The sequence below is a fragment of the Triticum aestivum genome, chromosome 3A (assembly GCF_018294505.1).
Source record: "Triticum aestivum cultivar Chinese Spring chromosome 3A, IWGSC CS RefSeq v2.1, whole genome shotgun sequence".
In the NCBI taxonomy this organism is placed as follows: Eukaryota; Viridiplantae; Streptophyta; class Magnoliopsida; order Poales; family Poaceae; genus Triticum; species Triticum aestivum.
In genome coordinates, this window is record NC_057800.1 from 557,900,009 (window position 1) to 557,912,751 (window position 12,743).

Here is a 12,743-nt window from a genome sequence, read left to right on the forward strand (position 1 = left end):
AGACTGGCATTGTGAACATATTTTCCAAATTCCTCCTTAATGCCCACACGCACCATATAGTCATCACACGACCACTGGCATGTTTTGGTGGCGGCATCTCGCATGGAACTTTCACTTGGTTCAACATAAGACCGACAAATGAAACTGTCACTAGAAGATGCCTCCGAGGATCTCCTCTTCGAAGACCTACTTCCAAAGAGGTTCATCATATTCGCGTACAATTTTCTGAAAATTTTTGAGGGACAAAAATTTATCAACAAAATTTTACAAGATTGATAGCATCTACTCATAGGGATACATAGAGGCCATAGCAAGCATTCAAACTACTTAGAACTCTAAGAATTCAACATGCAAGCTCATCTACAGTAGCACCAAGAGTAACTAATTACTCAAAATATAAACCACTAAAACAAAAACTAATTGGACAAACGGAGGAGTCACATACCAAGCAACAATCCCCCGAAATAGTTTTAGAAACAGAGCTTTGAGTAAAGAGATAAAATCTGCGGGTTTGAGAACAAGAACACGGGGGAGAGAGCAATGGTGACTTTTTTTGGAGGTGGGTGATGATGTGGTGTGAAGAGATAAGTGAGGGGCCCCACGTGAGGACCACAACCCACTAGGGCGCGCTTAGGGATCCTGGTGCATCCAGGTGGGTTGTGCCCACCTGGTGCACCTCCCTCTAATGTTATTTGCACCAAAAATTCTTAAATATTCAGAAAAATGTATTAAATTTTCAGAGCATTCTGAGAACTTTTATTTTTGGGTCATTTTTTATTGCACGGGAAATTCAGAAAATAGACAAAACATGGCATTTTATTTTATTTAACTAATAAAAACAGAAAACAAAAGATAGGGACAGAATGTAGTGCTTACTAAATTCATCAACTTCATACGTCTCAAAAATGATCCATTAATAAGGTTGATCAAGTCATATTAACAACCACTTTCAATTAGCATGAAACCGAAGAACTTTCGTAAATCACTAAGTTACCTCAACGGGGATATGAATGTCCCCAACAATAAGCATTTCATATTTCTTTTTAACAGTAGATAGAGGTAGTTGAAAACTGCTACCTGTTGAGCACTGCGTTGGTTTTTCCCGAAGAGGAAGGGATGATGCAGCAAAGTAGCGTAAGTATTTCCCTCAGTTTTTGAGAACCAAGGTATCAATCCAGTAGGAGGCTACGCGTGAGTCCCTCGTACATGCACAAAACAAATAAATCCTCGCAACCAACGCAAATAGGGGTTGTCAATCCCTATAAGGCCACTTACGAGAGTGAGATCTGATAGATATGATAAGATAATATTTTTGGTTCTTTTTATGATAAAAGATGCAAAGTAAAATAGAGGCAAAGTAAATAGCAAAGGAAATAACTAAGTAGTAGGAGATCAATATGATAAAGATAGTCCGGGGGGCCATAGGTTTCACTAGTGGCTTCTCTTGAGAGCATAAGTATTCTACAGTGGGTGAACAAATTACTATTGAGCAATTGACAGAATTGAGCATAGCTATGAGAATATCTAGGTATGATCATGTATATAGGCATCACGTCCGAGACAAGTAGACCGACTCCTGCCTGCATCTACTACTATTACTCCACTCATCGACCGCTATCCAGCATGCATCTAGAGTATTAAGTTAAAAACAGAGTAACGCCTTAAGTAAGATGACATGATGTAGAGGGATAGACTCATGCAATGTTAAGAAAACCCCATCTTGTTATCCTCGATGGCACCAATACAATACGTGCCTTGCCGCCCTTACTGTCACCGGTAAAGGACACCGCAAGATTGAACCCAAAGCTAAGCACTTCTCCCATTGCAAGAAAGATCAATCTAGTAGGCCAAACAAAACTGATAATTCTAATAGACTTGCAAAGATAACCAATCATACATAAAAGAATTTAGAGAAGATTCAAATATTGTTCATAGGCAGACTTGATCATAAACCCACAATTCATCGGCCTCAACAAACACACCGCAAAAAGAAAATTACATCAAATAGTTCTCCACAAGAGAGGGGGGAGAACATTGTATTGAGATCCAAAAAGAGAGAATAAGCCATCTAGCTACTAACTATGGACCCGTAGGTCTGAAGTAAACTACTCACACTTCATCAGAGAGGCTATGGTGTTGATGTAGAAGCCCTCAGTGATCGATGCCCCCTCCGGTGGAGCTCCGGAACAGGCCCCAAGATGGGATCTTGTGGATACAGAAAGTTACGGCGGTGGAATTAGGGTTTTGGCTCCGTAACTGATCGTTTGGGGGTATGTGGATATATATAGGAGGAAGGAGTACGTCGGTGGAGCAACAGGGGGCCCACGAGGGTGGAGGGCGCGCCTGGTGGGGGTGGGCGCGCCCCCCTACCTCGTGGCCTCCTGTTTCCTTTCTTGACGTTGGGTCCAAGTCTCCTTGGTCTTGTTTGTTGAGAAAATCACGTTCCCGAAGGTTTCATTCCGTTTGGACTCCGTTTGATATTCCTTTTCTTCGAAATCCTAAAACATGCAAAAAACAACAATTCTGGGTTGGGCCTCCAGTTAATAGGTTAGTCCCAAAAATAATATAAAAGTGGATAATAAATCCCGATAATGTCCAAAATAGTAGATAATATAGCATGGAGCAATCAAAAATTATAGATACGTTGGAGACGTATCAAGCACCCCCAAGCTTAATTCCTGCTCGTCCTCGAGTAGGTAAATGATAAAAACAGAATTTTTGATGTGGAGTGCTACTTGGCATAATTTTAATGTAATTCTTCTTAATTGTGGTATGAATATTCAGATCCGAAAGTTTCAAGACAAAATTTCATATTGACATAAAAATAATAATACTTCAAGCATACTAACAAAGCAATTATGTCTTATCAAAATAACATGGCTAAAGAAAGTTATCCCTACAAAATCATATAGTCTGGCTATGCTCTATCTTCACCACACAAAATATTTAAATCATGCACAACCCCGGTGACAAGCCAAGCAATTGTTTCATACTTTTGACATTCTCAAAAAAAATTCAATCTTCACGCAATACATGACCGTGAGCCATGGACCTAGCACTATAGGTGGAATAGAGTGGTGGTTGTGGAGAAGACAAAAAGGGAGAAGATAGTCTGACATCAACTAGGTGTATCAACGGGCTATGGAGATGCCCATCAATAGATATCAATGTGAGTGAGTAGGGATTGCCATGCAACGGATTCACTAGAGCTATAAGTATATGAAATCTCAAAAAGAAACTAATTGGGTGTGCATCCAACTTTCTTGCTCATGAAGACCTAGGGCATTTTGAGGAAGCCCATCATTGGAATATACAAGTCAAGTTCTATAATGAAAGTTTCCCACTAGTATATGAAAGTGATAACATGAGAGACTCTCTACTATGAATATCATGGTGCTACTTTGAAGCACAAGTGTGGTAAAAGGATAGTAACATTGTCCCTTCTCTCTTTTTCTCTCATTTTTTTCTTTTTTATTTGGGCCTTTTCTCTTTTTTATGGCCTCTTTTCTTTCTCTTTTTTTATTTTTCGTCCGGAGTCTCATCCCGACTTGTGGGGGAATCGTAGTCTCCATCATCCTTTCCTCACTGGGACAATGCTCTAATAATGATGATCATCACACTTTTATTTTTCTTACAACTCAACAATTACAACTCGATACTTAGAACAAAATATGACTCTATATGATGGCTGTTTTGAGGAAGGTATATGGTGGGTGTATGATACCGGCGAAAGGTGCGCGGTATTAGAGAGGCTAGCAAAGGTGGAAGGGTGAGAGTGCGTATAATCCATGGACTCAACATTAGTCATAAAGAACTCATATACTTATTGCAAAAATCTACAAGTTATCAAAGCAAAGTATTAAGCGCGTGCTCCTAGGGGGATAGATTGGAAGGAAAAGACCATCGCTCATCCCTGACCGCCACTCAGAAGGAAGACAATCAAAAAATAAATCATGCTCCGACTTCATCACATAACGGTTCACCATACGTCCATGCTACGGGAATCACAAGCTTCAACACAAGTATTTATCTAATTCACAACTACTCAACTAGCACAACTTTAATATCACCATCTTTATATCTCAAAACAATTATCAAGTATAAAACTTATCATAGTATTCAACACACTCATAAGAAAGTTTTATTATTAATCTTGTATACCAAGCATATTAGGATTTTAAGCAAATTACCATGCTATTTAAGACTCTCAAAATAATCTAAGTGAAGCATGAGAGATCAATAGTTTCTATAAAACAAACCCACCACCGTGCTCTAAAAGATATAAGTGAAGCACTAGAGCAAAATTATATAACTCAAAAGATATATATAAGCGAGGCACATAGAGTATTCTAGAAAATTCCAAATCATGTATGACTCTCTCAAAAGGTGTGTACAGCAAGGATGATTGTTTTAAACTAACAAGCAAAGACTAAAATAATACAATACGCTCCAAGCAAAACACATATCATGTGGCGAATAAAAATATAGCTCCAAGTAAAGTTACCAATAGAAGTAGACGAAAGAGGGGATGCCTTCCGGGGCATCCCCAAGCTTTGGCTTTTAGGTGTCCTTAGATTATCTTGGGGGTGCCATGGGCATCCCCAAGCTTAGGATCTTGCCACTCCTTGTTCCATAATCCATCAAATCTTTACCCAAAACTTGAAAACTTCACAACACAAAACTTAAAGTAGAAAATCTCGTGAGCTCCGTTAGCGAAAGAAAACAAAAGACCACTTCAAGGTACTGTAATGAACTCATTATTTATTTATATTGGTGTTATACCTACTGTATTCCAACTTATCTATGGTTTATAAACTATTTTACTAGCCATAGATTCATCAAAATAAGCAAACAACACACGAAAAACAGAATCTGTCAAAAACAGAACAGTCTGTAGTAATCTGTAGCTAGCGCAAGATCTGGAACCCTAAAAATTCTAAAATAAATTGCCGGACGTGAGGAATTTATCTATTAATCATCTGAAAAAATAATTAACTAAATAGAACTTTCCAAATAAAATGGCAGAAGTTCTTGTGAGCGCTAAAGTTTCTGTTTTTTTACAGCAAGTTCAACAAGACTTTCCCCAAGTCTTCCCAGCGGTTCTACTTGGCACAAACACTAATTAAACACAAAAAACACAACCAAAACAGAGGCTAGATAAATTATTTATTACTAAACAGGAGCAAAAAGCAAGGAATAAAAATAAAATTGGGTTGCCTCCCGACAAGCGCTATCGTTTAACGCCCCTAGCTAGGCATAACAAGCAAGAATAGATCTAGGTATTGCCATCTTTGGTAGGCAATCCATAAGTGGCTCTCATAATAGATTCATAAGGTAATTTAATTTTCTTTCTAGGAAAGAGTTCCATGCCTTTCCTTAATGGAAATTGGAATCTAATATTTCCTTCCTTCATATCAATAATTGCACTAATCGTTCTAAGGAAAGGTCTACCAAGAATAATAGGACATGAATGATTGCAATCTATGTCAAGAACAATAAAATCTACGGGCACATAATTCCTATTTGCAACAATAAGAACATCATTAATTCTTCCCATAGGTTTCTTAATAGTGGAATCCCCAAGGTGTAAGTTTAGAGAGCAATCATCAAAATCACGGAAACCTAACAAATCACACAAAGTCTTTGGAATCGTGGAAACACTAGCACCCAAATCACATAAAGCATAGAATTCATGATCTTTAATTTTAATTTTAATAGTTGGTTCCCACTCATCATAAAGTTTTCTAGGGATAGAAACTTCCAATTCAAGTTTTTCTTCATAAGATTGCATCAAGGCATCAACGATATGTTTAGTAAACGCTTTATTTTGACTATAAGCGTGAGGAGAATTTAGCACGGATTGCAACAAGGAAATACAATCAATAAAAGAGCAATTTTCATAGTTAAATTCCTTGAAATCCATAATAGTGGGTTTAGCAACATCTAGGGTTTTAGTTTCTTCAATCCCACTTTTAAGAAATTTAGCATCAAGATCAACAAATTCCGAATTCTTGGAACGCCTTCTAGGTAAAGGTGGATCATATTCAGTCCCATCATTATCAAGATTCATATTGCAAAACAAAGATTTAATAGGGGACACATCAATAACTTTTAGATCTTCATCTTTATTTTCATAGCAACTAGAAGAACACGCTCTTATAAAGGCATCTTTCTTAGCACGCATCCTAGCGATTCTTTCTTTGCAATCATCAATGGAAATTCTCATGGCCTTGAGAGACTCATTGATATCATGCTTAGGTGGAATAGATCTAAGTTTCAAAGAATCAACATCAAGAGAAATTCTATCAACGTTCCTAGCCAAATCATCAATCTTAAGCAATTTTTCTTCAATCATAGCATTAAAATTCTTTTGAGAAGTAATAAATTCTTTAATATTAGATTCAAAATCAGAGGGAATCTTATTATAATTTACATAGGAATTGTTGTAGGAATTACCATAATTATTAGAGGAATTACTAGGATAAGGCCTAGGATTAAAATTTCCTCTATACGCGTTGTTACCAAAATTGTTCCTACCAACAAAATTCACATCTATAGATTCATTATTATTCTCAATCAAAGTAGACAAGGGCATATCATTAGGATCAGAAGAAACACTCTTATTAGCAAATAATTTCATAAGTTCATCCATCTTTCCACTCAAAACATTAATTTCTTCTATCGCATGCACCTTTTTATTAGTAGACCTTTCAGTATGCCATTGAGAATAATTAACCATAATATTATCTAGGAGTTTAGTAGCTTCTCCTGAAGTGATTTCCATAAAAGTGCCTCCCACGGCTGAATCTAAAAGATTTCTAGAAGCAAAATTCAATCCGGCATAATTTTTTTGAACAATCATCCAGAAATTTAAACCATGAGTAGGGCAATTATGTATCATTAATTTCATTCTCTCACAAGCTTGTGCAACATGTTCATGATCAAGTTGCTTAAAATTCATAATATCATTTCTAAGAGAGATGATCTTAGCGGGAGGAAAATACTTAGAGATAAAAGCATCTTTGCACTTGTTCCATGAATCAATACTATTTTTAGGTAAAGACGAAAACCAAGCTTTAGCACGATCTCTAAGCGAAAAAGGAAATAGCTTCAATTTAACAATATCATTATCCACATCTTTCTTATTTTGCATGTCACACAAATCAACGAAGCTATTTAGATGGGTAGCGGCATCTTCACTAGGAAGGCCGGAGAACGGATCTTTCATGACAAGATTCAGCAAAGCAACATTAATTTCACAAGATTCAACATCGGTAAGAGGAGAAATTGGAGTGCTAATAAAATCATTGTTGTTGGTATTGGTGAAGTCACACAATTTAGTATTATCTTGAGCCATCGCGACAAGCAAGCAAACTAACACACAAGCAAACAAAAAGCAAGCGGGCAAAAAGAGGCAAATAGAGAGGGAGGATAGAGAGAGAGGGGGGCGAATAAAACGGCAAGGGTGAAGTGGGGGAGAGGAAAACGAGAGGCAAATGGCAAATAATGTAATGCGGGAGATAAGGGTATGTGATGGGTACTTGGTATGTTGACTTTTGCGTAGACCTCCCTGGCAACGGCGCCAGAAATCCTTCTTGCTACCTCTTGAGCACTGCGTTGGTTTTCCCTGAAGAGGAAGGGATGATGCAGCAAAGTAGCATAAGTATTTCCCTCAGTTTTTGAGAACCAAGGTATCAATCCAGTAGGAGGCTACGCGTGAGTCCCTCGTACTCGCACAAAACAAATAAATCCTTGCAACCAACACAAATAGGGGTTGTCAATCCCTATAAGGCCACTTACGAGCGTGAGATCTGATAGATATGATAAGATAATATTTTTGGTATTTTTATGATAAAAGATGCAAAGTAAAATCAAGGCAAAGTAAATAGCAAAGGAAATAACTAAGTAGTAGGGGATCAATATGATAAAGATAGACCCGGGGGCCATAGGTTTCACTAGTGGCTTCTCTCGAGAGCATAAGTATTCTACGGTGGGTGAACAAATTACTGTTGAGCAATTGACAGAATTGAGCATAGTTATGAGAATATCTAGGTATGATCATGTATATAGGCATCACATCCGAGACAAGTAGACCGACTCCTGCCTGCATCTACTACTATTACTCCACTCATCGACCGCTATCCAGCATGCATCTAGATTATTAAGTTAAAAACAGAGTAACGCCTTAAGCAAGATGACATGATGTAGAGGGATAGACTCATGCAATATGAAGAAAACCCCATCTTGTTATCCTCGATGGCAAGAATACAATACGTGCCTTGCTGCCCTTACTGTCACCGGTAAAGGACACCGCAAGATTGAACCCAAAGCTAAGCACTTCTCCCATTGCAAGAAAGATCAATCTAGTAGGCCAAACAAAACTGATAATTCGAATAGACTTGCAAAGATAACCAATCATACATAAAAGAATTCAGAGAAGATTCAAATATTGTTCATAGACAGACTTGATCATAAACCCACAATTCATCAGTCTCAACAAACACACCGCAAAAAGAAGATTACATCAAATAGTTCTGCACAAGAGAGGGGGAGAACATTGTATTGAGATCCAAAAAGAGAGAAGAAGCCATCTAGCTACTAACTATGGACCCGTAGGTCTGCAGTAAACTACTCACACTTCATCGGAGAGGCTATGGTGTTGATGTAGAAGCCCTCCGTGATCGATGCCCCCTCCGGCGGAGCTCCGGAATAGGCCCCAAGATGGGATCTCGTGGATACAAAAAGTTAAGGCGGTGGAATTAGGGTTTTGGCTCCGTATCTGATCATTTGGGGGTACGTGGATATATATAGGAGGAAGGAGTACGTCGGTGGAGCAACAGGGGACCCATGAGGGTGGAGGGTGCGCTTGGTGGGGGTGGGCGCGCCCCCTACCTCGTGGCCTCGTGTTTCCTTTCTTGACGTAGGGTCCAAGTCTCCCTGGTCTTGTTTGTTGAGAAAATCACGTTCCCGAAGGTTTCATTCCGTTTGGACTCTGTTTGATATTCCTTTTCTTCGAAACCTTAAAACAGGCACAAAACATCAATTCTGGGCTGGGCCTCTGGTTAATAGGTTAGTCCCAAAAATAATATAAAAGTGGATAATAAAGCCCAATAATGTCCAAAACAGTAGATAATATAGCATGGAGCAATAAAAAATTATAGATACGTTGGAGACGTATCAAAAACTTCCAATAGTGATTGTCGGAGATTTTTCAATAACATTAATACCATTCACTTGGAATTATTTTTCGGAAAGTGCACCATATGCTCATTACCATTGATATGAAAAGTGACCTCGATTTTATTATAACCAATAACAGTCCCTGCAGTATTCAAGAAGGGTCTACCAAGGATAATCGACATGTTGTCATCCTCGAGCATCTCAAGTATAACAAAGTCAGTCAAAATAGTAACATTGGCAACAACAACGGGCACATCCTCACAAATACCGATAGGTATGGCGGTTGATTTGTCAGCCATTTGCAAAGATATTTCAGTAGGTGTGAGTTTATTCAAGTCAAGTCTTTTATATAAAGAGAAAGGCATAACACTAACACCAGCTCCCAAATCACATAAAGCAGTTTCACATAATTCTTTTTGATGGAGCAAGGTATAGTTGGTATTCCCGGATCTCCAAGTTTTTTAGGTACTCCATCTTTAAAAGTGTAATTAGCAAGCATGGTGGAGATTTCAGCTTTCGGTATTTTTATCTTATTGGTGCTGATGTCTTTCATGTACTTTGCATAAGGAGGCATTTTCAAGATATCAGTCAAGCGAGTACGCAAAAACAGTGGCCTCAGCATTTCAACAAAGCGTTCAGATTCTTCATCATCTTTCTTTTTAGTTGACTTAGGTGGAAAGGGAATAGGTTTTTGAACCCACGGTTCTCTTTCTTTACCGTGTTTTCTAGCAATAAAGTCTTTTTTATCATATCTTGTATTCTTGGGTTATGGGTTATCAAGATCAACTGTAGGTTCTATCTCAACATCATTGTCTAGTTCTTTATTATTTGTTTGAGTATTTTCATGAACCTCATCATTATCTTTTCATTATCAAAAGGTGAGTGTTCACTACCAGATTGAGTATCAGCATCAGAGGTAGAAACTTCATTATCATTATAATGAGGTTTTTCTACTTCAGGTTCACTAGAGGCATGCAAAGTCCTATCATTTTTCTTCTTGTTTTTCTTTTTAGAAGGACTACGTGCATCAGTGTTAACTCTTTGAGAGTCTTGTTCAATTCTTTTTGGATGTCCCTCAGGATAAAGTGGTTCCTAAGTCCTTTTACCTCCTCTAGTTGATACTCTAACAACAAAGTCACTTATATTATTATTCATTTCATCAAGCAACTCTCTTTGAGATTTCACAACTTTTTCTAACTGAGTTTGAACCATAGAAGCATGCTTTCCCACACCTCTAACATCATTTGAAATTCTAAATAACAAGTCACTCAAGCGTGCAATCATATAAGAATTATATTCCAATTGTTTCATAACATTTGCATTGAAGTGATCTTGCTTTCTAATGTAATTTTCAAACTCATAAAGGCATTGTCTAGGGTGCATATTGTGAGGATTATCATTATCATTGAATTTCATTAGAGAATATACCTCTACCACCTTAGGTGGTGGTGGTGTATCAAGCCCATGTATTCTTCAATAAGGGGTAAATTTTTGACATCCTCAACTTTAATACCTTTCCTTCATAGATTTCTTTGCCTCTTGCATATCTTCAGGACTAAGATATAATATACCCCTCTTCTTTGGAGTGGGATTAGGAGGTGGTTCAGGAAGAGTCCAATCACCATAATATTTCAATATGTGATTCAGTAATTCTTTAGCTTGCCCAATAGTTTTTTCCCTGAAAACACAACCAACACAACTATCTAGGAAATCCCTAGAAGCATCGATTAGTCCATTATAGAAGATATCGAGTATTTCATTTTTCTTAAGAGGATGATCAGGCAAATCATTAAGCAGTTGGAGAAGCCTCCCCCAAGCTTGTGGGGGACTCTCTTCTTCAATTTGCACAAAGTTAAATATTTCCTGTAAGGCAGCTTGTTTCTTATGAGCAGGGAAATATTTTTCAAAGAAGTAATAAATCATGTACTGGGGACTATGCACACAACCAAGAGCAAGAGTTTTGTACCAAGCTTTAGCATCACCCTTTAATGATAATGGAAATAACTTGAGAATAAAGTAATAGCGAGTTTTCTCATCATGAGTAAAAAGGGTGGCTATGTCATTCAACTTAGTAAGATGTGCCATAACAATTTCAGTTTCATAACCATGGAAAGGATCAAATTCAACCAAAGTAATTAACTCTGGGTTGATAGAGAATTCATAATCCTTATCATCAATAAAGATAGGTGTAGTAGCAAACTTAGGATCATATTGCATTCTAGCATTCAAGGATTTTTCTTTATACTTGCATAATAATTTCTCTAGATCATCTCTATCCTTACAAGCAAGAATGTCTCTAGTTGTCTCTTCATTCATAACATAACCTTATGGTACTTTTGGCAATTCATATCTAGGAGGGCTAGTTCTAGTAGGTGTTTCAAGATTTTCTGTTTCAAGCTCATCATCAGTTTCAACAACATCATGTTGTCTTACTCTAGCAATTTGTTCATCAAGAAAGTCACCTAGTGGCACATCATCATCATCAAGCAAGGTAATAGCATCATCATAAGTATCATTCATAGTAGAAGTAGCATCATCAATAACTTGCGACATATCATGATTAATAATATGTGGTGGTGTTGCAAGTTTACTTATAACAGAAGGTGAATCTAAAGCAGAGTTAGATGGCAGTTCCTTACCTCCCCTCGTCTTAGAGGGATAAATCTTAGTCTTAGCATCCTTTAGATTCTTCATAGTGATAAATTGATAATAATCCCAAGTGACTCAACAAGTATAGCTATGCACCCCAGCAATGGTGCCACAAAAAGGTCTTGATAACCCACAAGTATAGGGGATCACAACAGTTTTCGAGGGTAGAGTATTCAACCCAAATTTATAGAGTCGACACAAGGGGAGCCAAAGAATATTTGCAGGTATTAGGAGATGAGTTGTCAATTCAACCATACCCGGAGATTAATTATCTGCAGCAACATGATCAGTAGCAAAGTAATATGATAGTCTTAATAATAGTAGTAGCAACAATGGTAACGGTAACAGTGATAGCAATAGTTTGGTAGCAAGTGTAACATTAATGATAGCAGTGGTAACTTAGAAAGAACAATATAAGATAAATTTGTAGGCATTGGATCGGTAATTTGTTGGATGATATTCATCATGTGACAGTCATAACCTAGGGCGATACGGCACTAGCTCTAGTTCATAAACATAATGTAGGCATGTATTCCGTAAATAGTCATACGTGCTTATGGAAAGAACTTGCATGACATCTTTTGTTCTACCCTCCCGTGGCAGTGGGGTCCAATTGGAAACTAAGGGATATTAAGGCCTCCTTTTAATATAGAACCGGAACAAAACATTAACACATGATGAAAAATGAACTCCTCAAACTACGGTCATCACCGGGAGTGGTCCCGACTATTGTCACTCCGGGGTTGCCGGATCATAACACGTAGTAGGTGACTATAACTTGCAAGATTGGATCTAGAACATGGATATAATTGTGATAACATAAACGGTTCAGATCTGAAATCATGGCACCCATGCCGAAAGTGACAAGCATTATGCATGGCAAAGTCATAGCAACATTAATCTCAGAACATAGT